The sequence below is a fragment of the Lissotriton helveticus genome, chromosome 6, assembly GCF_964261635.1.
Source record: "Lissotriton helveticus chromosome 6, aLisHel1.1, whole genome shotgun sequence".
NCBI classification, from domain to species: Eukaryota; Metazoa; Chordata; class Amphibia; order Caudata; family Salamandridae; genus Lissotriton; species Lissotriton helveticus.
Genome location: NC_136067.1, coordinates 758,589,525 through 758,615,093, shown reverse-complemented (window position 1 = coordinate 758,615,093; position 25,569 = coordinate 758,589,525).

Below are 25,569 nucleotides of genomic sequence, written 5' to 3'. Positions count from 1 at the left end.
GGGGTCGGCTGTTGGTTTTTTCAGAAGGGCGGTGAGTTCAGCGTGTTTCCAGCCTTCTGGGAAGGTAGCGGAGTTGAAGGAGGAGTTGATGACGTCTCTGAGGTGCGGTGCTATGACTGAGTCTGCTTTGTTGAAGATGTGGTGGGGGCATGGGTCTTTGGGGGATCCTGAATGGATGGAGTTCATCAGGCGGATGGTGTCCTCAGTGGAGATTGGGTTCCAGGCGTTAAGGGTGTTCGCGGGGGGAAGATGGTCAGCAGATGGTGGGGTGGGTTGGTTTCCGGGTTGGTTGTCGAAGCTGTTGTGGATGTCTGCAATCTTGTTGTGGAAGAATGAGGCTAGGGAGTCGCAGAGGGTTTGAGAAGGGGTGATGTCGTTGGAGTTGGCCGAGGGATTGGAAAATTCCTTGACGATGTTGAAAAGTTCCTTGCTGTTGTGGGCGTTGTTGTCAAGTCGATCCTTGAATGCTGTTTTCTTGGCTTTTCGGATCAGTTGGTGGTGAGTGCGGGTGGCGCTTTTGAAGGCGTCCTTGGTGCAGGTGGTTGGGTCTTTTTTCCAGGCCTTTTCAAGGGAGCGGCAGAGTTTCTTGGACTTCTTGAGATCATCGTTGAACCAAGAGGTTTTCTTGCTGCCAGGTTTGTTTTGACGTTTTTTCAGTGGGGCTAATGTGTCGGCGGTGTTGGATAACCATAGGGAGAAGTTGGCGGCGGCTTCGTTGGCGTTAGAAGAGAAGGCTGGGGAGTTTCGAAGGAGCGATGTGGAGATTTGGTCCGTGGTGATTTTGTTCCAGTTTCTTTGAAGGGTAGGATGGGAGTGGTTGACGGGTTTCGGCTTGTTGTAGGTGAAGTGAACGCAGCTGGGGTCGGTCCAAAGGAGATCCGTAGTGTGGCCGAAAGAGACATGATTGCTGGATGTGAAGATGGGGTTGAGTGTGTGACCTGCGATGTGGGTGGGGGAAGTGACTAGTTGTTTAAGTCCGAGGTTGGCGAGGTTGTCTAAGAGGGTGGCGGTGTTGCGGTCGTTGATCTTTTCGAGGTGGAAGTTGAGGTCCCCCAGGAGGATGTAGTCTTTGGAGGGGAGCGCGTGTGGGGTGATGAAGTCCGTGATGTCTTCACTGAATTTTGCGCGGGGTCCTGGTGGTCTGTAGAGGAGAGTGCCTCTGAGTGTTGTTTTGGGGTCGATGTGGATTTGGAAGTGGAGGTGTTCGGAGTTGGCGAGGTTGGCGTCAGAGCTGGTTGAGATGTGGATAGATTTCTTATGAACGATAGCGATTCCTCCTCCTGTGTGGGTGGTACGGTCTTTGCGGGTGATCTTGTAGTCTTCAGGGATGGCAATGGTGATGTCTGGTGCGGAGGAAGCGTTCATCCATGTTTCTGTTAGGAAGGCGACGTCTGGAGAGAAGGAGTCTAGTAAGTTCCAAAGGTCAATGGCGTGCCTGTGCACCGATCGGGTGTTGAGAAGGATGCATTGAAGGTGGTTGGGGTCGGGAATCTGTGGAGTGGTCGTAGCGGAGGTGTTGTTGGTGCCGATGAATTTGCAGGAGTAGCAGGAGAATGGTCCATGGGTGTGTCCGGGAACGGCTTGGACGCAGTTGGGGGCGCGGCCGGGGTTAAGGGCTAGGAGGGAGGCGGCATCATAGGTAATGCGGGAGGGCTGGGTAGTGCGAGGGGCAGGGGGTCTGGCGCTGGGCGCGGGCCAGGCGCGGACGGGCGTAGACGGGCTTACCTTTGGCGCACCTTCGGCGCGGATTGGGCGCGGACGCTGCGCGTAGACGCTGCGCGCGGGAACTCCTGTCATATATGGATGGTGGAGGGGGAGGGGCGAGGGCGTCACAGCTGGGAGGCGGGGCGGGCACACGAGGACAACAACAAACAAAATGGAGGCGGAGGGGGGGGCACAGCGTAGCGCTACAGTCTAGCGCGCTAATAGGACTGAAAGCACTGTGGAAATAACCAGTTAAGCGCTAATGAATCAAAGCGGCAATATTCAACACAGCAGATGAAGTGTCCAAATCAATTACACAATTAAAGCAGTACAGGCAGGTCAGCGCTACGTAAAAGTTAATATAGCAGGCGGAATGTCACAAAGCAGTTCACACAGGCAGCGCTAATAAATAATTTATACAGCAGGCGATATGAAAGCAAATGAAAGGCGCTTTTAAGCTCAAACTTCTAGCAATGCAGCGCGATAAAACCAGATGCCTGCAAGAGACACTGGGAGCGACCACTCAGCTTGTAGGCGAGGAGCGAGTCACGTCGAATGTGGGGAGTGGAGCGCTCTTACTATTCTGTGGGAGGGCGTCACAGCTGGGAGGCGGGGCGGGCACACAAGGACAACAACAAACAAAATGGAGGCGGAGGGGGGGGCACAGCGTAGCGCTACAGTCTAGCGCGCTAATAGGACTGAAAGCACTGTGGAAATAACCAGTTAAGCGCTAATGAATCAAAGCGGCAATATTCAACACAGCAGATGAAGTGTCCAAATCAATTACACAATTAAAGCAGTGCAGGCAGGTCAGCGCTACGTAAAAGTTAATATAGCAGGCGGAATGTCACAAAGCAGTTCACACAGGCAGCGCTAATAAATAATTTATACAGCAGGCGATATGAAAGCAAATGAAAGGCGCTTTTAAGCTCAAACTTCTAGCAATGCAGCGCGATAAAACCAGATGCCTGCAAGAGACACTGGGAGCGACCACTCAGCTTGTAGGCGAGGAGCGATCTGTTGCTGATTATGTTTCATCTGTTGCTGATTATGAGAATCCACATTTTATTATTATTCATTGTGGAGGAAATGATATTAGTAACCTCACTGCTGTACAAATTGAAATAGAAATGAAAGCTACTTTTCAATCTTTAATGACTTTATTTCCTCATACCCATTTAATATATTCTAATATTTGCCACAGGATGAAATGGATGTGCTCATTTGAAAATGCAGGAAATTATAGAAAAATATGCAGACATATAAACAAAATGGTGTCTGTCTACCTAAGAGATCACATCATGTATTCCTTATATCACCTCAATATTATGTTCTCCAAGCCTTACCCATATCGTACAGGTTGAGTACATTTAATAGCAAATGGCATTCATATCTTCATTAATAACATCCACCAACTCCTATATCTAAATCCAAAGTCCACACTTGTAATAAAAGTCTCTTCTGAGAGCTAGCCTTACAGGAACTTCAGTAATTATTAAATATATATAGGTTATTTAAAACCATACTTTGACAGTACCACATGGTCTCTAGAGAAAAAATGTTTTGCATTGCAGAACATTATTCCCTACAAATCACCACTATACAGACATTGTTACAATTGCTTTTACAAGGCTGTACGTTTTTGTAAAATAGATGTTAAGGTGTATTGCAAAACACACGAGGCCCGATTCACAAAGGTAAACTTGGCCCTGAAGTCTAAGTTGAGACTTTAAGTGTAACTTAAACCTAAAGTCTAAGTTTAGAACTAAAGTCTAACTTCAGACTTGAAGTCTAAGGGCCTGATTCAGAAAGGGCCTCCACACTCATGGCATAGGCTCCACAGTCATGGGGGAGTCTCTGCACTCAGTCGGAATCCCACACGGAGAATTCTCATTGTGGAGATTCTGCACTGAGTGCAGAGTCTCCCACATGACTGCAGGGCCACCGTCATGAATGTGGAATGTGGAGGCCCTTTGAGTATCAGGCCCTAAGTTTAGATCTGAAGTCTAACTTTAGACCTGAAGCCTAACCTTAGACGTGAAGTCTAAGTTTAGACTGATGTCAAATTTTAGACTTGAGGTCTGAAGTTAGGCTTTAGGTCTAAAGTAAGGCTTCAGGTCTAAAGTTATGCGTTAGGTCTAAACTTAGGCTGCAGGTCTGAAGTTCGGCTTTAGGTCTAAACTTAGGCTTCAGGTCTAAACTTATAGTTTAGAGGCTTGATTCACAAGAAGCCTACAGACTTGTGATAGAGGCCCCCACAATCATGGGAGAGTCTCTGCAATCAGGGCAGAATTCCTCCCCAAGTGGGGAGACTCCACCACGACTGTGGGACCTAGACATGAGTGTGGAGGCACTTTGAGAATCCGGCCCTATGTCTAAACTTAAACTTCCGGTATAAACTTCGACTTTTAGGTCTAAGTTAACCTTTGTGAATAGAGCCCACTGAAACTGCTATATAAACAATATGGCTGCGTTCAGGTTTTGGAAAAGCACACATTATCCAATCAGATAATCCCTTGTTATCACTATGCACAGAGGGTGTACCACAGTACCACCGTGGCCACAGATATAACTAAAACAAATACCTTATAACCTAACTTTTACTTATTGACCGTGGCTGCACTACTGCATAGAATCATCTGCACTCCCTACAATGTAATACTGCCAAGTTTTAACAGAAATCTAGCAGACAGCTGTCACACTACGTGTAATACAAGCATCTCTGAAAAATCCATTAGATTTCAAGCCCATTTTGGCACTCCTCTTTTTTCTTTACATCCCCTTGACGAAACACTGCAAAACATTCATGACTCTGCCAATGAAAAGGGAACAGCAGGTATGAAAATTTTAGAGGGCATTCGTCAAATGGGTGCAAAGGTATTAATGGACACAAGTCCCCAAAATCACCATAATTATGACTACAGAGTGTCTCCTGCCACTCTGTAATATATGTGTGTGTATGTGTGTCTGTGTGCATACTCAGGGATGCGGCAAGCACAAAGTAAGTGATTTTATTTATGTATTTATTAATTTTACATTCCCTATCCCATCGGTTGTCACTTTCACCCCCATCCCCGCCCACCGCGCTTACCTTCATGGGCCACTACTAATTAGAGATTTCGATTACTACCCATTGTTTCTTGTGTACTGCACAGAGATGCATGTCTCAGGTACATATGCGCTACATAAAAATATGAAAAAAATAAATAGGTTAAAGTAGTCAAAGAAAGGACGGCACATTTCACTCCCATCCACCAAACCCAAACCTCTCCTCCTCATGACCTGGGTTGGAATGGCACTCAAGTGCGATAATACGTGTGAGTGCCATTGCTGCAGAGGCTTTCATCAAGGGACTAACTACCCTAACCAGTCCAAACAGCATTGAACATACAGAAAACATGGGGGCATATTTACAAGCCCCTAACACTACCATTACCATTACCATTACCACCATTACCAGCGCTAGGACGCCTGCGGGTAACTATCGCGCTCTATAAAAACCACTCCAATCCAATCCAACACTACCTGTTCGTCACTTTTTCTGAAGCTCCAGTGGTGTTGCACCATTCTCCATATTTCCAAGGTGGTGTCAAGCCACTTAAGCTGGCTTATCCCCACCTTTAAAATATACCCCTTTGTGCCGCAGACTAAAAGGGCAGGCAATGGGAGTTGCAGTGGGCATTCCACCACAATAACCATTGCTTTTTGATGCTGCCCCAGATTTACAAGCAGCACCAATTTTCCTCAATTTTTTGTGTGGGAAAGTTGTAGGATCACCAAGCTGACACAAATTTCCTACCACCCTGCATTCCCCAGATCGCCTGATAAAAATGGTACCCCACTCATGTGGGTGGGTCAAGTACCTGCGACAGGCAAGGGCCCTAAACGTATTGTGGAGACTTCAAAATTACCTATCATAAAATGATCTGGTTTTGCACGTACCTGATTTTTTGGCCCCGGGCTCATCGTCCATCTAGGGAAACTACCAAACCCACACATTTTCGAAATCTAGACAGCCTGGGGAGTCCAGAGAGGTATGGCTTGCGTGGATCTCCCAAAGCTTTCCTACCCAAAATCCCCTGCAAACCTCAAATTTAGCTTACAAAAATCACTTTCCACACATTTTTGTGTGGGATCACCGTGCAGGCACAAATGTCCTACTAACCACGTTGCCCTTGTTCTCCCAAGTAAAATGATACCTCACTTGAGTGGGTGGGCCAAAGGCCTGGGAAGGGCCAAAAACATAGGGATTAAAGGTATAGCACCGCAAATTCTAAGCGCTACATTTTTTCAAAAATGAGGTTTTAGCTGATTCTGCATTGGACAGCCTCACAAATGAGGTACCATTTTACTCGGGAGACTAAGGGGAATGCTAGGTGGTAGGGCATGTGTGCCGGCAAAGTGATCCCACTTAAAAAATGTGTGGAAAAAGTGATTTTCTTAGACTAAATTTGAGGTTTGCAGGGGATTCTTAGTAGGAGAGCTTTGGGAGATCCATGCAAGCCATACCTCACTGGACTCCCCAGGGTGTCAAGTTTTGAGAAATGTGTGGGGTTGGTAGGTTTCCCAAGATATGTGTGAGCCCGGGACCCAAAAATCAGCCCCTTCCTGCCAAGCCAGGTTGTTTTATGATAGGTAAGTTCGATGTCTCCACAATATGTTTTGGGCCCTTGCCTGTTGCGGGTACTTCACCCACTCACATGAGTGAGGTACCACTTTTATCGGGAGACTTTTGAAAATGTGGAGTGGGTGGAAGTTTCTAGACCCACGCAGATTCCAGAACTTTTCATCACAGAAATGTGAGGAAAATGTGTTTTTTGGGCAAAGTTTGAGATTTGCAAGGACTTTTGGGTAACAATATCTGGTGAGAGCCACGCGAGTCACCCCATCCTGGATTTCCCTGGGTGTCTAGTTTTCACAAATGTAAAGATTTAATAGGTTTCCTTAGGTGACGGCAAAGCTAGGGTACAAAATCTACAGCTAGTCAATTTACAAAAAAGGGGTCCGTTTTCACAGTAAAAATATGATGTATCCAGGTTGCGTTTTCGGTCGTTTCCTGTTGCGGGCACTAAGCCTACCCACAAAAGTGAGGTACAATTTTTATTGGAAGACTTTGGGGGCTGGGGGATGCGTGGATCTTTGTGGATCCACGCAGTTTCCAGAACTTTCCATCATGAAATGTGAGGAAAATTTGTTTTTTGACAAATATTGAGGTTTAAAAGGATTCTGGGTAACAGAACCTCGTGAGAGCCAGACAATTCACCCCATTCTGGATTCCTCCCGGTGACTAGTTTTCAAAAATATATAGGTTTACTAGGTTTCCCGAGGTTCAGGCAGAGCTAGGGTTCAAAATCTACAGCGAGGCACTTTGCACAAAAAGGATCAATTTTCACTGTAAAAATGTGAAGTGTCCACGTTGCGTTTTGGGCCTTTTCCTGTCGCCTACCCACAAAATTGAGGTATCATTTTGATCAGGCGACTAAGGGAAACACAGAATTGTAGAACAACTGTTATTACCTATTGACTTCTAATGCACTGCTGCCTTCCAAATGTTGGAGACCCCACATGTCCTATATATCCCCACAACCTGAAGGGTCCAGCGGATGTAACTGTATATTGCTTTAAAAATCTGTCATACTTAGAAGAATTTATAGGTAAATACGTTGGCACAACATTTTAACTTTTTGTATTTTAGCTGTTAGTTTCTATACAAAAACTTGAAGGATCTACACAAATGACCCCTTGCTAAATTCAGAATTCTGTCTACTTTTCTGAAATGTAATGCTGTCCAGGATCCATTATTGCTTTCATGCCCATTTCTACCATTAACTGGAAGGAGGTTGAAAACACACAAAAAATATTAAAAATAGGCTCAGTAAAAAGTCAAAACTGGTTAAAAGATTTTGGTTTTCTGACAAAAGTCTGTCAGTTTCTCAAAGCTGGGAAGACGGTGATTTCAGCACCACAAACCCTTTTTATTACCGTTTGCAGTGAAAAAAACAGACGCTTTCTTCTGCAGCACTCTTTTTCCATTACATTTTTTTTTTTTAAATTAGCTCTATTTTGGGTAATTTCTTGGTCCATTCCAGGTCAGTCAACAAACCCTCGATACCATTAAAACCCCATGATGTTGGAAGAAAAGGATGCAAATTTAGCATGGATAAATTATGTAGTCAAAATGTTTCTGGGGCCTAAGCGTGAACTAACCCAAATAGCCCCAAAAAAAAGGCTCAGCACAGAGGGGACGAAAGGCCTAGCAGCGAAGAGGTTAAATATGCCAGCCAGGAGTTAGCCTATTTTATCACATTTTTAGGGGCCATAGTGCATGCACTGGAGCCTGATCAGCAGTGTCCAAGGGCACAGAGACAATAAACCAGTAGCATCAGTCCAAACATATCAGGATGATTGAGCAAAAAAGGGCACTTTCTCACATGCACTATATGAGGGTAAAGTCAGTGACTGTATAATTTTACTCTTCACCTGAAGTAATTTAGCATTGTTTACATCACATCTGTCTTGCTACGTTTTTGATATGTTGATAGTAGAAAATATTACAGCACAAAGGATCTCAGAATGGAGCGGAAGAGTGTTAGGGAAAGAATCAATCAAAGGTTAAACGGGTTATGTACAGTGAAGACAGATAGAGACAGATAGAGAAAGACACAGCCGTGAGCCACTAGCCTGGTCTTGGTACATCTGTCATGGAATGAAGAGGACAGTTAAACCAACCCAATTCAAAGTTTTCGTTTGCAGACCAGAGACACTTGAATTAGTTATTCAGAATAAAAAATGGGGAAAACACCTAGGAGTCTAAACAAAACAGTAAATCTACATTGGTAAACGTATTGCCACACTATTTCTAGCCTTACAAGTAAGTGTAGACTTACATGTCTCTACATCCCCAGTCTAGAGCATGGAGTTTGAATAAAAGTGAAATAAAACCATAAAGATATTACTTGTACATTTTCAACTTTTTATAAGCTCTGCACACTTGGCGGAGGCTCCGTTACTAGGATGGAGACTCTGTAATCTGGTTGCAGACCGTGCATCCAGGGTGGAAACCTCCACATAGAAAGGAAGAGGAGAATTATATACACCTGAACCAAATCATACATATCTGACACTCATTCCTTCCAACATAAATACTGACTATACCATTCTGTGTTGTGTTTCTTTTGAGTAATTTTTTTTCAGTGCTATGACATCTTATATATTTTATGTGTTAACTATTGATTGTAATGTCCTGGTTCCTGGTTCCTTTTTTTTTTTTTTTCTTTTTCTTTGTCCTCATTTGCCATGCCCTCAATATAGGAGATACCAATCACCTAGCGAGTCCTTCACTTTGGAGCCAAGCCAAAGTGCTTTTCGTGCCCTCTTTCCTGTACCAGGACTCGAGTTATTTTAAGGGTGGAAGAGAAATCCCAGAACTTGAGGAGTTTGAGCTGACTCCATCTAGGTATATTTCAACTTGTAGGACCAATATCATATCGAGGCCAGACACAGTCCAAGGAGTGTTTACAGCATAATCATAGGACCCGGGGAGAAAAAAAAAACCCGGGTTCTATCTCCACTCGGACAACACATCCCAAAATGCCAGGTTGCGTTTGCTACATGATCTATTGAGGTCTGCTTTGGATGTTTCATATAGAGAAGTGAGCCATCCAGAGTGGGAAGGGCCTATTTTCTCTATCCAATGCAAGCAGATTTGCCTTCTTGCCAGCAAAATGGCGTAGAAGAGGAATGACCTTGCATTACCAGTAATGTTGTCTTCCAACCCAAAGATAATAAGTGGTAGTGTTATTAAGAGTGATGTATTCAGGATGGAGTTTAAAGTGGCCTTTACTTCTTCCCAAAACCGAGTTATTTCAGGACAGTCCATAAACATGTGGACGTCGGATGCTCCCATAAGATTACATTTGTTACATTTTTTGTCAGGGAGGAATTTGGAAAGTTTTAGTTGCGTGATGTATGCATGGTGTACTGAAAAGAGATGATTTCTTCTTAGCCATGATGGTTTTACAATCTTATGTAGAAGGGCAAAAGAATTTAACCACTTCTCCTCGCAGTGAAGGCCAGTTGCTCTCCCCCATAATTGATCTGGGAGGGTAAAATCTCCATTATTTCTTCAAGGTTCTGCCAGTACCATAAAGCTGCCTCCTTTCTTCCCGCTGGTTTTTCCACTAGATGTTGTTCCAAAGAGCTTACTTTCCCAAGATATTTGTCTTTGCTGCCCTGGGCTCTCGTCCAACTATCCAGTTGAATGTACTTAAATCTGGACAGTCCGGGACCGGTGTGGTCGTATAACTCGTCCCATGTAATTAATGATCCCTCCTTCAGAAGTTGACCCCATCTTGAAATCCCTGCATGTTCTAGTGTGAATGACAAGCTATCTCTCATACATAGTGGAAGCCCAGGGGATTCCCAAATTGGGGTAAAGTTTGAGTAGTAAGACAGCCCCAGTCTTTTTCTGATGATAAGCCAAGTCTTAGACCATGATTGTAGTATTTTAAGTTTCATTTTTTTGAAAAATTTCTGACTAGCAAATTTAAACATAAACCTGTCCACTGATAAGTTTGCCCCAATTAACATGGCTCTATACATTGACCCATTAGAAAGGTTGGTTGGTGTTTTTAGAAGCATCCTAGAGTGTGTCATCTGGAAGGCCCAAGCATAGTATGATAGGTCAGGCAAAGCGAGACCTCCCTTCTCTCTTCTCCTCCTCAGTTTTTTCCAGGCGAGTCTGGTGGATTTATAGTTCCAAATAAAGGAGTTGATTTCTTGTTGGCTTTTTTCAATTGTTTTGAGATCAAATGCCAAGGGAATAGCACTGAAGGCAAAGATACATTTTGGGAGGATACATATTTTACCTAGGTTTACTCGACCTGTTATGGAGAGTGGCAAGTGTTACCAAGATCTCAACAACTTTTTACTCTCGCCGTGGATTCTGTCCAGATTGGTTTGACCAATGCTGCCCACTTCTTGAGTGACTCTTATTCCAAGGTACCGCATGGAGGTTGAGACGTTTATCCCCAAGTGTTGATCTGGAATATTCCATGTCATAAGTTTTACTCGAGTTAATATCGTAACCCGAGATATGCCCAAATTCCTTTGCTCGCTGTATGACTACCGGAAATGTTGTTGTTGGATCAGATGTGAAAATCAAAATGTCATCAGCGTATAGTGCTACCCGCCTCTCCCACTCCCCGAAACTAAATGACGGAATATTGACCTCTGCCCGCAGAACCTGGGCGAATGGCTCGATATATAGGTTGAAGAGGAGTGGGGAGAGCGGGCAGCCCTGCCTTGTACCTCTGGTGATATGAAAGGCTTCCGTCAAGACACCATTAACCAGTAGCCTAGCAGAGGGGGCACTGTAAAGTTGGAATATCGCTCTACAGAATCTACTTCCAAAATTAAATTTTTTAAGGACATCCTTGAGGTAGGGCCAATTGACCCTATCAAATGCCTTAGTTGCGTCTAAAGTGAGTGTGGCCAAGGGTAGGGAAAAGGCTGATGCAATGTCTATGGCTCCTATCAGATCGTGTGTTAGTTCTGATAGTTGTCGACCTTTGATGAAGCCTTTCTGATCTTGATGTACTATATTGCCTATTACACCACTCAGTCTTGTTGATATTATCGTTTTAAAGATTTTATAATCGTTGTTGAGCAACGATATGGGTCGATATGACCCACATTGCCGGGGAGATTTGCCTGGTTTCGGAATAAGCACAATTGTAGCTTCCCCCCATGTTTTTGGCGGTGGATTTCCTTCTATTAAAATGTCATTAAATAGGGCCATCAACACGGGGGCGATAACATCTTCCAGTGCTCTGTATATCTCCCCTGGGGGACCATCTGGGCCAGCCGCTTTCCCTTTTTTAGATTGATGTATTGCTTTCCTCACCTCTTCCTCTGTTATCTCGCTCTCCAGAGATTTACTCTGTACCGTTGAAAGGGCAGGGAGCAAGATTTCTTTGAGCCATCTGTTCCTTGCATGTTGGTCGTTGGGAAGGTCTCTTTATAAATTGCCTCAAAGAAATCATAGAAGGCTTTACCTATATCTAAATTAGAAGATCTTATTGTAGCCTCCCCCTCTACCTGAATTTCTCTGATATATTTGAGAGCTTGATCAGATTTTATTTTCCAGGCCAAAACTTTCCCGGCGGCTTCTCCAAATTCAAATTGGGAGATCTTACTTACTTCCCACCTTTTGTTTATCCTTTCTTGTAGAATATTTTCCAGTTGTACCTTCTTTTCAGCTAGTGTTATCTGCTCCTGTGGGGTTGCCGGGAGTGTATCAATTTTTTGTTCTAATAGTCTCATTTCCTGCTCCAGGTTGGCTACTTTATCTCTGTATATTTTACGCCTATAGAAGGCTCTCTCAGAAAGGCTTTAAAAGTCTCCCAAACTACAGCCAAGACTGAAGAGCCTACATTTAGATAAAAAAATATTGAGGGCTCTGCTGCCAGGAACTTGATCTCTTCATCCTCAAGCAAGAGTGTCCGGTCAAACGACCAAGATGTTGATTTAGTCTTGCTGTCTGGTCTCATTGTGAATGTTAACCCCTTCGCTGCTAGGCCTTTTCCCCTCCTGTGCTGAGGCTTTTTTTGGCGTTTTGGAGTAGTGCGCGCTTAGGCCCTTGTAACTTTTTGACCACATAAGGTATCCACGCCAAATTTGCGTCCTTTTCTTCCAACATCATGTGGATTCTAAAGCGCCCCGGGTTTGTGGATTCCCTTGGAGGGGGCCCAGAAATTAACCAAAATATAGTGATTTTTTTGTTTTTTTCAGAAAAATGGGAAAAACGGGCTGCAAATGAAAGCCTCTGGGTGTTTCCCTGAAAATGGTATCACAAAAGGGTTTGTGGGGCTGAAATCTCCATTTTCTCAGCTTTCAGGGAATGACAGACTTTTGTCAGGGAACCGAAGTTTTTCACTCAGTTTTGGCATTTTTCTGGGACATAGCCTATTTTTGCTATTTTTAGAGCTTTCCACCTCCTTCCAGTTAATGGTAGAAATGAGTTTGAAAGCAATAATGGATCCTGGAAAGTTTTACATTTTCGAAAAGTAGACAAAATTCTGAATTTAGAAAGGGGTCATTTGTCTACATCCATGAAGGTTTCGTTATAGAAACTAACAGTTAGATATTGGAATATTTGAAATTTTGTTGAAAAAAACAGCCTTTTGTCTCAACGTTTTCACCTATAACTTTTTCTACTTTTGACATCTCTTGGAAAGCAATATACCGTTACATCCGTTAGACCTTCCTGGTTGTGGGGATATATAGGACTTGTAGTTTCACCAAGAACCCGACGAACCCAGATCCAAAAACTGAGCAGCAACTTGCAATGGTATTTTTTCATTTACTGGGTATAGTGCACTTTGTCTAGGAAAATGTATACATGGAATAATCTGTATGAAATACACCTATGTATTTCTGAATTGGGTACAAATTATAGAGTTCAGAAACAGTATATAATTGCACATTTTCAAAGTTGGGAATACTCATACTAGCATGAGAATTATTGGTCATTTTTCATAAAGATTTTTTTTTTACACAATGTCTTTCATTCAAAGGGAGAAATCCATGAAAGCTCAATTGGTAATAACAGTTGATTTACAAATCTGAATTACCCCAAGTGTCCCGATAAAAACGGTACCTCACTTGTGTGGGTCGGCCTTGTGCCTGCGACAGGAAACGGCGCAAAATGCAACGTGGTCACACCTAAATTTAGCAGTTACAAATTGACCCTTTTTTGGCAAAGTGCCTACCTGTAGTTTTTGCACCCTAGCTCTGCCGGCACCTAGGGAAACCTAGCAAACCTATACATTTTTGAAAAGTAGACACCCAGGGGAATTCAGGATGGGGTGACTCGACTGCCTACCACCAGGTTTTGTTACCCAGAATCCCTTGCAAAGCTAAGATTTTCACAAAATAAACACATTTTCCTCACATTTCTGTGGTGGAAAGTTCTGGAATCTGCGTGGATCAACAAATTTCCACCCACCCAGCATGCCCCCAGGTCTCCCGAAAAAAATGGTACCTCACTTGCGTGGGTAGGCATAGTGGCTGCGACATGAAACAGCGCAAAACGCAGCATGGTCGCACCTCAATTTCCCAGTGAAATTTAGCACGATTCGGACAAAAAGACTACCTTTTGTTTTTGCGCCGTAGCTCTGCCAGCACCTAGGGAAACCTAGCAAACCTATACATTTTTGAAAACTAGACACCCAGGGCAATTCAGGATGGGGTAACTCGCCTGCCTACCCCCAGGTTTTGTTACCCAGAATCCCTTGAAAACATAAACATTTGACCAAAAAAACACATTTTCCTCACATTTCTGTGGTGGAAAGTTCTGGAATCTGCGTGGATCAACAAATTTCCACCCACCCAGCGTGCCCCCAGGTCTCCCGAAAAAAATGGTACCTCACTTGCGTGGGTAGGCATAGTGGCTGCGACATGAAACAGCGCAAAACGCAGCATGGTCGCACCTCAATTTCCCAGTGAAATTTAGCATGATTCGGACAACAAGACTACCTTTTCTTTTTGCGCCGTAGCTCTGCCAGCACCTAGGGAAACCTAGCAAACCTATACATTTTTGAAAACTAGACACCCAGGGCAATTCAGGATGGGGTGACTCGTCTGCCCACCCCCAGGTTTTGTTACCCAGAATCCCTTGCAAACATACAAATTTGACCAAAAAAACAACTTTTCCTCACATTTCTGTGGTGGAAAGTTCTGGAATCTGCGTGGATCAACAAATTTCCACCCACCCAGCGTGCCCCCAGGTCTCCCGAAAAAAATGGTACCTCACTTGCGTGGGTAGGCATAGTGGCTGCGACATGAAACAGCGCAAAACGCAGCATGGTCGCACCTCAATTTCCCAGTGAAATTTAGCACGATTCGGACAAAAAGACTACCTTTTGTTTTTGCGCCGTAGCTCTGCCAGCACCTAGGGAAACCTAGCAAACCTATACATTTTTGAAAACTAGACACCCAGGGCAATTCAGGATGGGGTGACTCGTCTGCCCACCCCCAGGTTTTGTTACCCAGAATCCCTTGCAAACATAAAAATTTGACCAAAAAAACACATTTTCCTCACATTTCTTTGGTGGAAAGTTCTGGAATCTGCGTGGATCAACAAATTTCCACCCACCCAGCGTGCCCCCAGGTCTCCCGAAAAAAATGGTACCTCACTTGCGTGGGTAGGCATAGTGGCTGCGACATGAAACAGCGCAAAACGCAGCATGGTCGCACCTCAATTTCCCAGTGAAATTTAGCACGATTCGGACAAAAAGACTACCTTTTGTTTTTGTGCCGTAGCTCTGCCAGCACCTAGGGAAACCTAGCAAACCTATACATTTTTGAAAACTAGACACCCAGGGCAATTCAGGATGGGGTGACTCGTCTGCCCACCCCCAGGTTTTGTTACCCAGAATCCCTTGCAAACATAAAAATTTGACCAAAAAAACACATTTTCTTCACATTTCTGTGGTGGAAAGTTCTGGAATCTGCGTGGATTAACAAATTTCCACCCACCCAGCGTTCACCCAGGTCTCCCGAAAAAAATGGTACCTCACTTGCGTGGGTAGGCATAGTGGCTGCGACATGAAACAGCGCAAAACGCAGCATGGTCGCACCTCAATTTCCCAGTGAAATTTAGCACGATTCGGACAAAAAGACTACCTTTTGTTTTTGCGCCGTAGCTCTGCCAGCACCTAGGGAAACCTAGCAAACCTATACATTTTTAAAAACTAGACACCCAGGGCAATTCAGGATGGGGTGACTCGTCTGCCCACCCCCAGGTTTTGTTACCCAGAATCCCTTGCAAACATAAAAATTTGACCAAAAAAACACATTTTCCTCACATTTCTGTGGTGGAAAGTTCTGGAATCTGCGTGGATCAACAAATTTCCACCGACCCAGTGTGCCCCCAGGTCTCCCGAAAAAAATGGTACCTCACTTGCGTGGGTAGGCATAGTGGCTGCGACATGAAACAGCGCAAAACGCAGCATGGTCGCACCTCAATTTCCCAGTGAAATTTAGCACGATTCGGACAAAAAGACTACCTTTTGTTTTTGCGCCGTAGCTCTGCCAGCACCTAGGGAAACCTAGCAAACCTATACATTTTTGAAAACTAGACACCCAGGGCAATTCAAGATGGGGTGACTCGTCTGCCCACCCCCAGGTTTTGTTACCCAGAATCCCTTGCAAACATAAAAATTTGACCAAAAAAACACATTTTCCTCACATTTCTGTGGTGGAAAGTTCTGGAATCTGCGTGGATCAACAAATTTCCACCCACCCAGCGTTCCCCCAGGTCTCCCGAAAGAAAAAAATGGTACCTCACTTGCGTGGGTAGGCATAGTGGCTGCGACATGAAACAGCGCAAAACGCAGCATGGTCGCACCTCAATTTCCCAGTGAAATTTAGCACGATTCGGACAAAAAGACTACCTTTTGTTTTTGCGCCGTAGCTCTGCAGCACCTAGGGAAACCTAGCAAACCTATACATTTTTGAAAACTAGACACCCAGGGCAATTCAGGATGGGGTGACTCGTCTGCCCACCCCCAGGTTTTGTTACCCAGAATCCCTTGCAAACATAAAAATGTGACCAAAAAAACACATTTTCCTCACATTTCTGTGGTGGAAAGTTCTGGAATCTGCGTGGATCAACAAATTTCCACCCACCCAGTGTGCCCCCAGGTCTCCCGAAAAAAATGGTACCTCACTTGCGTGGGTAGGCATAGTGGCTGCGACATGAAACAGCGCAGAACGCAGCATGGTCGCACCTCAATTTCCCAGTGAAATTTAGCACGATTCGGACAAAAAGACTACCTTTTGTTTTTGCGCCGTAGCTCTGCCAGCACCTAGGGAAACCTAGCAAACCTATACATTTTTGAAAACTAGACACCCAGGGCAATTCAGGATGGGGTGACTCGTCTGCCCACCCCCAGGTTTTGTTACCCAGAATCCCTTGCAAACATAGAAAAGTTGACCAAAAAAACACATTTTCCTCACATTTCTGTGGTGGAAAGTTCTGGAATCTGCGTGGATCAAATAATTTCCACCCACCCAGCGTTCCCCCAGGTCTCCCAAAAAAAATGGTACCTCACTTGCGTGGGTAGGCATAGTGGCTGCGACATGAAACAGCGCAAAACGCAGCATGGTCGCACCTCAATTTCCCAGTGAAATTTAGCACGATTCGGACAAAAAGACTACCTTTTGTTTTTGCGCCGTAGCTCTGCAGCACCTAGGGAAACCTAGCAAACCTATACATTTTTGAAAACTAGACACCCAGGGCAATTCAGGATGGGGTGACTCGTCTGCCCACCCCCAGGTTTTGTTACCCAGAATCCCTTGCAAACATAAAAATTTGACCAAAAAAACACATTTTCCTCACATTTCTGTGGTGGAAAGTTCTGGAATCTGCGTGGATCAACAAATTTCCACCCACCCAGCGTGCCCCCAGGTCTCCCAAAAAAAATGGTACCTCACTTGCGTGGGTAGGCATAGTGGCTGCGACATGAAACAGCGCAAAACGCAGCATGGTCGCACCTCAATTTCCCAGTGAAATTTAGCACGATTCGGACAAAAAGACTACCTTTTGTTTTTGCGCCGTAGCTCTGCCAGCACCTAGGGAAACCTAGCAAACCTATACATTTTTGAAAACTAGACACCCAGGGCAATTCAGGATGGGGTGACTCGTCTGCCCACCCCCAGGTTTTGTTACCCAGAATCCCTTGCAAACATAAACATTTGACCAAAAAAACACATTTTCCTCACATTTCTGTGGTGGAAAGTTCTGGAATCTGCGTGGATCAACAAATTTCCACCCACCCAGCGTGCCCCCAGGTCTCCCGAAAAAAATGGTACCTCACTTGCGTGGGTAGGCATAGTGGCTGCGACATGAAACAGCGCAAAACGCAGCATGGTCGCACCTCAATTTCCCAGTGAAATTTAGCACGATTCGGACAAAAAGACTACCTTTAGTTTTTGCGCCGTAGCTCTGCCAGCACCTAGGGAAACCTAGCAAACCTATACATTTTTGAAAACTAGACACCCAGGGCAATTCAGGATGGGGTGACTCGTCTGCCCACCCCCAGGTTTTGTTACACAGAATCCCTTGCAAACATAAATATTTGACCAAAAAAACACATTTTCCTCACATTTCTGTGGTGGAAAGTTCTGGAATCTGCGTGGATCAACAAATTTCCACCCACCCAGTGTGTCCCCAGGTCTCCCGAAAAAAATGGTACCTCACTTGCGTGGGTAGGCATAGTGGCTGCGACATGAAACAGCGCAAAACGCAGCATGGTCGCACCTCAATTTCCCAGTGAAATTTAGCACGATTCGGACAAAAAGACTACCTTTTGTTTTTGCGCCGTAGCTCTGCCAGCACCTAGGGAAACCTAGCAAACCTATACATTTTTGAAAACTAGACACCCGGGGCAATTCAGGATGGGGTGACTCGTCTGCCCACCCCCAGGTTTTGTTACCCAGAATCCCTTGCAAACATAAAAATTTGACCAAAAAAACACATTTTCCTCACATTTCTGTGGTGGAAAGTTCTGGAATCTGCGTGGATCAACAAATTTCCACCCACCCAGCGTGCCCCCAGGTCTCCCAAAAAAAATGGTACCTCACTTGCGTGGGTAGGCATAGTGGCTGCGACATGAAACAGCGCAAAACGCAGCATGGTCGCACCTCAATTTCCCAGTGAAATTTAGCACGATTCGGACAAAAAGACTACCGTTTGTTTTTGCGCCGTAGCTCTGCCAGCACCTAGGGAAACCTAGCAAACCTATACATTTTTGAAAACTAGACACCCAGGGCAATTCAGGATGGGGTGACTCGTCTGCCCACCCCCAGGTTTTGTTACCCAGAATCCCTTGCAAACATAAATATTTGACCAAAAAAACACATTTTCCTCACATTTCTGTGGTGGAAAGTTCTGGAATCTGCGTGGATCAACAAATTTCCACCCACCCAGCGTGCCCCCAGGTCTCCCGAAAAAAATGGTACCTCACTTGCGTGGGTAGGCATAGTGGCTGCGACATGAAACAGCGCAAAACGCAGCATGGTCGCACCTCAATATCCCAGTGAAATTTAGCACGATTCGGACAAAAAGACTACCTTTTGTTTTTGCGCCGTAGCTCTGCCAGCACCTAGTGAAACCTAGCAAACCTATACATTTTTGAAAACTAGACACCCTGGGGAATTCAGGATGGGGTGACTCGCCTGCCTACCCCCAGGTTTTGTTACCCAGAATCCCTTGCAAACATAAACATTTGACCAAAAAAACACATTTTCCTCACATTTCTGTGGTGGAAAGTTCTGGAATCTGGGTGGATCAACAAATTTCCACCCACCCAGCGTGCCCCCAGGTCTCCCAAAAAAAATGGTACCTCACTTGCGTGGGTAGACATAGTGGCTGCAATAGGAAACGGTTCAAATCGTACGGTGGTGAATTTACATTACCTTATTGCAAAACTACCTTGATTTTGGGGGGGGGGGCATCTGAGTTTGTGGCCCGGGGCTCGGTGGCATTCTTTGCAAAGTAGCAAACCCAAACAGTTCTGAAAACTAGACACCCGGGGGAGTCCAGGGAGGTATGGCATGCATGGGTCCCCCAATGTTTTCCTACCCAGAACTCTCTGCAAACCTTAAAATTAGGTAAAAATTGCACTTTTCCAAACTTTTTGGCGTGGGATCGCCGGGTCGGCAAAAAAGTCATACCACCCTGCGTTCCCCTTGTTCTCCCGAGTAAAAGGATACCTCACTTGTGTGGGTGCCCCAAAGCAGAACACGCCAAAAATGAATTTTAAAAGTCGTTTTTACTCATATTTACGTTTTACAAATTAAGCACCCCAGCCTAAGTCACATGCCTTTGGCCCACCCACACAAGTGAGGTATCATTTTACTCGGGAGAACAAGGGAAACACTGGGTGGTAGGACATTTGTTCCGGCAGCGAGATCCCACCCAAAAAAGTATGGAAAAGTGGGTTTTTGGACCAAAATTTCAGGTTTGCAGGGGTTTCTGGGTAGGAAAACATTGGGGGACCCACGCATGCCATACCACCATGGACTCCCCCGGGTGTCTAGTTCTCAGAACTGTTTGGGTTTGGTAATTTCCAAAGATGCCTGCCAAGCCCCGGGCCAAAAGCTCAGGTGACCCCCTCAAAAAATAAGATTATTTGGCTAAAGGTAATGTTTTCCTCTCCACAGTATGAATTGGGCCTTTTCCTAAAGCAGCCGCTATGCCTACCCACGCAAGTGAGGTACCATTTTTATCGGGAGACCTTGGGGAACGCTGGGTGGGAGGTAATTTGTGTGTGCCCAGTGATGCCACGCTTACCCACACTAAAACGTGTGAAAAAACTGTTTTTTTCCATGCAAAAAATGAGGTTTGCAAGGGATTCTGGGTAAAGGAACGTTGGAGGATCCACGCAAGCCATACCTCCTTGGAAGCCCCCGGGTGTCTACTTTTCAGAAATGTGTGGGATTGGTAGGTTTCCCTAGATGGCTGTCTCGCACGGGGCCAAAACCCCAGGTAACCCCTCTTGCAAAAGCTGGTGGACTTAAGATTTTCACCATTGTTACATTCACCAGCTTTTGCAAGAGGGGTTACCTGGGTTTCTGGCCCCGTGCGAGACAGCCATCTATGGAAACCTACCAAACCCACACATTTCTGAAAAGTAGACACCCGGGCGCTTCCAAGGAGGTATGGCTTGCGTGGATCCGCCAACGTTCCTTTACCCAGAATCCCTTGCAAACCTCAATTTTAGCAGAAAAAAATCTATTTTTTCACACATTGTAGACTGGGAAAGCGTGGCATCACTGGGCTCACACAAATTACCTCCCACCCAGCATTCCCCCAGATCTCCCGATAAAAACGGTACCTCACTTGCGTGGGTAGCCATAGTGGCTGCAACAGGAAAAGGTCCAAATCTAACAGTGGTGAATATAAAATACCCTGAAGCAATATAACTTTGATTTTTTGGGGGGAGGCACCTGAGTTTTTGGCCTGGGGTGGGTGGTATTCTTTGGAAAGTAGCAAACCCAAACAGTTCTGAAAACTAGACACCCGGGAGAGTCCAGGGAGGTATGGCATGTGTGGGTCCACCAATGTTTTCCTACCCAGAACTCCTTGCAAACCTTAAAAATAGGTAAAAATAGCACTTTTCCAAACATTTTGGCGTGGGATCGCCGTGCCGGCAAAAAAGTCCTACCACCCTGCGCTCCCCTTGTTCTCCCGAGTAAAAGGATACCACACCTTAACAGAGTTACTCAAAAGTCAAACATTCAAGCACGGCTATCTATTCCTCAAAGACACACACATACAGGTTGGATTTGGCACGAGGGCGAGTGATGGTTCAGTACATAAAATTTTATTAACAAGATATTTCAAAAAAATGAAATGCTCTGTCAATAAATAAATGCATAAAAACTGAACCAGTGACTCGCAACTCGTGAGCTGTAAAGCCACGACAAGGCACCAACTGTTTTACAGGCCATTCACGCACCTTTCATACCTGATACAAACCAGACCATTGACACCATCCGAATGGAAAAGCAACACATAACAACAATCACAATAAGGGGCAAGGTACACCCTACTGCAGAAAGAGAAAAAAAACAATTATTACTGCACACCCATCTAATCCGCAAGCACACACACATACTGGTTGGATTTGGCACGAGGGTGAGTGATGATTCAGTACATACAATTGGATACGCAAGTAATTTCATCAAAAATGAAATACACTGCGTATAATTGAAAGTATGATAAACTGAACCACTGACTCGCAGCTCGTGAGCTGTAAAGCCACGTCAAGGCACCAACCTCTTTACAGGCCATTCATACACCTTTCGTACGCGTGACACATACAAAACATTCACACCGCCAGCCGCGGACCCATCACATTTCAACACTCACACCAGCAAACAGCGCCATTCAAGGGCCCATCACTTTCACACGCCCACATTTCTGACACTGCAACTACACAAAATGATGGACTGTGTGGAGTTTCACTCAACTAGCAGTGTGTGTATTGACCAACAGAAAGTAACTACTCACACACCGCCTGCCGAGCGCCAGTCCACCCACACCACCATCCAAGCACCAGACCATGCACACTGCCAGCCAAACACCACTCAGCGCACACCGACAGCCAACTACCACTCCACACACACCACCAGCCAAGCATCACTCCACGCACACCACCAGCCAAGCGCCACTCCACAAACACAACACCATCCAAGCACCACTCCACACACGCCGCCAGCCAAGCACCACTCCACACACACCGCCAGCCAAGCACCACTCCACTCACACCGCCAGCCAAGCACCTAACCATACACTCCGCCAGCCAAGCAAAAATCCACGCACCCCCCCAGCACAACTCCAATCCATGCACTATGCCAGCCAAGCACCAGACCACGCACACCACCAGCCAAGCGCCATCCACTCACCGCCACCAGCCAAGCACCTAACCATGCACTCCGCCAGCCAAGCAAAAATCCACTCACCCCCCCAGCACAACTCCAATCCATGCACTATGCCAGCCAAGCACCAGACCACGCACACCACCAGCCAAGCGCCATCCACTCACACCACCAGCCAAGCACCTAACCATGCACTCCGCCAGCCAAGCAAAAATCCACTCACCCCCCCAGCACAACTCCAATCCATGCACTATGCCAGCCAAGCACCAGACCACGCACACCACCAGCCAAGCGCCATCCACTCACACCACCAGCCAAGCACCTAACCATGCACTCCGCCAGCCAAGCAAAAATCCACTCACCCCCCCAGCACAACTCCAATCCATGCACTATGCCAGCCAAGCACCAGACCACGCACACCACCAGCCAAGCGCCATCCACTCACACCACCAGCCAAGCACCTAACCATGCACTCCGCCAGCCAAGCAAAAATCCACTCACCCCCCCAGCACAACTCCAATCCATGCACTATGCCAGCCAAGCACCAGACCACGCACACCACCAGCCAAGCGCCAGTCCACGCACACCAACAATCCAAGCACAATCCTGCACACACCACCATCGAAATTAGAATTTTTTAAAGAAATACCACAAATCAAATGTAGAAACCTACAAATCTGCTAACACAAATTCAAAACCTAAATGCTTTGCACTAATGCAAACCTAAAAGCAAACAAAAAAATATTACAGAAAACAGACCAGACAGTACACTTACAAGCTCAATGAAACTCCCAAAACTTCTTTTGTGTGTGGTACGATTTAAAACAAGCTGGCACACACAATCCAGGATTTGAAGGACAGTCAGGACAGTGCATACGAGACTCCCTCCGCACTTCTCTTCGCCAACAGACTCTACATCTTTTAGTGGGATTGTCTTTTGCAGTTGTGGGAGGAATGTATTCTGGAAAGTGGCGATCTTTCAGTCTAGCCACTTCCTCCACCACTCCAAATCTTGGCACACTTGCCTGTTCCACTAGTACAAGGCTGCCTATTATAGTCTCCTGAAACTTAACAAAAGGCATCTTTGACTCAGGACAAGATTTCTGGAAAACAACAAAAGCATTAAAGGATGCCAAGTGGAAAAGATGGATAGCCAACTTCTTGTACCAAACGTAAGCCTTTCGAAGAGCAGCATAAGGTTCCAACCTCTGATCTACTCTGTCAACACCACCCATGTGCCTATTATAGTCTAAAATGCACACATGTTTACGCACTTCAGCAGTCTCACCCCGAACTGGCAGAGCTTCAGTGCTTTCGTCATGGATAGTAGTCAGCATGTAAACATCTCTCCTGTCTGAAAACTTCACAGCTAGAAGCTTCCCACATCGCAATGCAGTAGACTGTCCCCGCACAAGCCTTTTGCAAACAAGTTCTATTGGGAAACCTTTCCGGTTACTGCGCATCGTGCCACATGCAACAGTGCCCACTTTGGCCAACTCCTTGAACAAACGCACACTAGTGTAGAAGTTATCTACATATAAATGGTGGCCTTTGTTAAATAATCGTCTACCTAGTTCCCACACAATTTTCTCAGTCACTCCAAAAGTGGACGGACAAGCAGAAGTGTTAATGCTGGAATCCTTACCGGTGTACACCCTGAAATTATAAACATATCCAGTCTCACTGTCACACAGCATATACAGTTTGATGCCATAGCGTGCCCTCTTACTAGGAATGTATTGCCTAAAAACCAAGCGGCCCTTGAACAATACCAAAGACTCGTCCACAGCTATTTCTCTTCCAGGTGCAAACATCTCAGGAAAACGATCAACAAAGTGATCAAGGACAGGCCGAATCTTAAAAAGACGGTCACAATCAGGGTGATCGCGTGGCAACGCTAAATCATTATCAACAAAATGCATCATGCGAAGAAGAAGCATATATCGATCACGAGTCATTATTGCTGGAAATATAGATGTTGCCATCAAGGGACTAGTGGACCAATAAGAAGACATTGATGGCTTCCTTAGCAAGCCCATCAAAAAAGTTAATCCCAAAAACTTCTTCATCTCTTCAACATATGTGGGAGACCAATGGGTAGCTCTGGAATGGGGCTTAAGGCTGGCACTGTGGTCCCTCAAATACTGCTCTGCATACAAATTAGTTTGCTCCACAATCTCATGCAAAAACTCATCGTCAAAAAACAACTGAAAAAATTGAATTGGCAAAAAATTGTCAGTATTCACTCTACACCCTGGAACACCAGTGAAGTCTGGCAATTCCGGCTGCACCATGCCAGGGGCAACCCAGACGTCATCACTAACATGAGGAGAAGAAGCCACCCTAGCCTGCAGGCCAGATGCCTCTTGCTGCACTACATCAACGGGAACACTAGCATCCCCAGATGCCTCTTGCCTCACTACACCAGCAGGAATACTAGCATCCCCAGATACATTTTGCATCTCTTCACCAACAGGAGAACTCACATCCCCAGCTGCCTCTTGCATCTCAACATCAACAGAAGAACTCGCATCCCCAGATGCCACTTGCTGCTCAACAACAACAGAAAGACTAGCAGCACCAGATGCCTCATGCTGCTCTACAACAGGAAGACTAGCAGCACCAGATAACCTTTGGCGCACCACAGCAATGTGAAACCTTTTGGGCGCAGCCTTTACCACACTTGCCTGTTCCTGACGAGAAAAAAAGGGAAACCTTGAGGACCTAGGCTGCCGCTCACATGGCTCTTGCCTCTCTACCGGCACATCAATGTCCCTCTCTACCACAGGCACTTCATCAGCACTAGAAGAAGAATCATCATCCGATGATACCATGCGAAGAGAAAACTCACTGCCTGAATCTTCTGCACCTACCTCATGCTCCGAATCGGAGTCAGTGTCTGGACCATGGTCAGAGGAAGACTCAAAAAGCAAACTAACAACCTGCTTAGCAGTAATCCTGCGAGCAGCCATTATCCTTACAAATCAAGAAGACTACACACACAAGTGAACAACAACCTACACTGTGCAAAGGAAGAAGTAAATAAGGTAGAGTCTTCACACAAAAATCAATACACTCAAAAACAATTCAAATCTAACCAAATATAAGAAGACTCACCAGCACCTACTCTGCTGAAACACAGCAAAAAGAAAGGAAATCCCACTGGAAAGAAAAAAAAAAGTATAGATTAGACAAAGTACACATCAAGCAGCAATACAAAAAAAAAGTTAACAATCAAGAAACACAAAGCCACACAAACAGCAATAACTTCACTTTTCATAACAACACATTTATCTAGGAAACATAGTACAAAAAACATTTACTTACCAAGCACATGCAACTACACAAGCTGCAAAACCAGCATTAACCGAACCACAACCTACACCAATACAAACAGCAAAAGCCTGGATCAAAAAC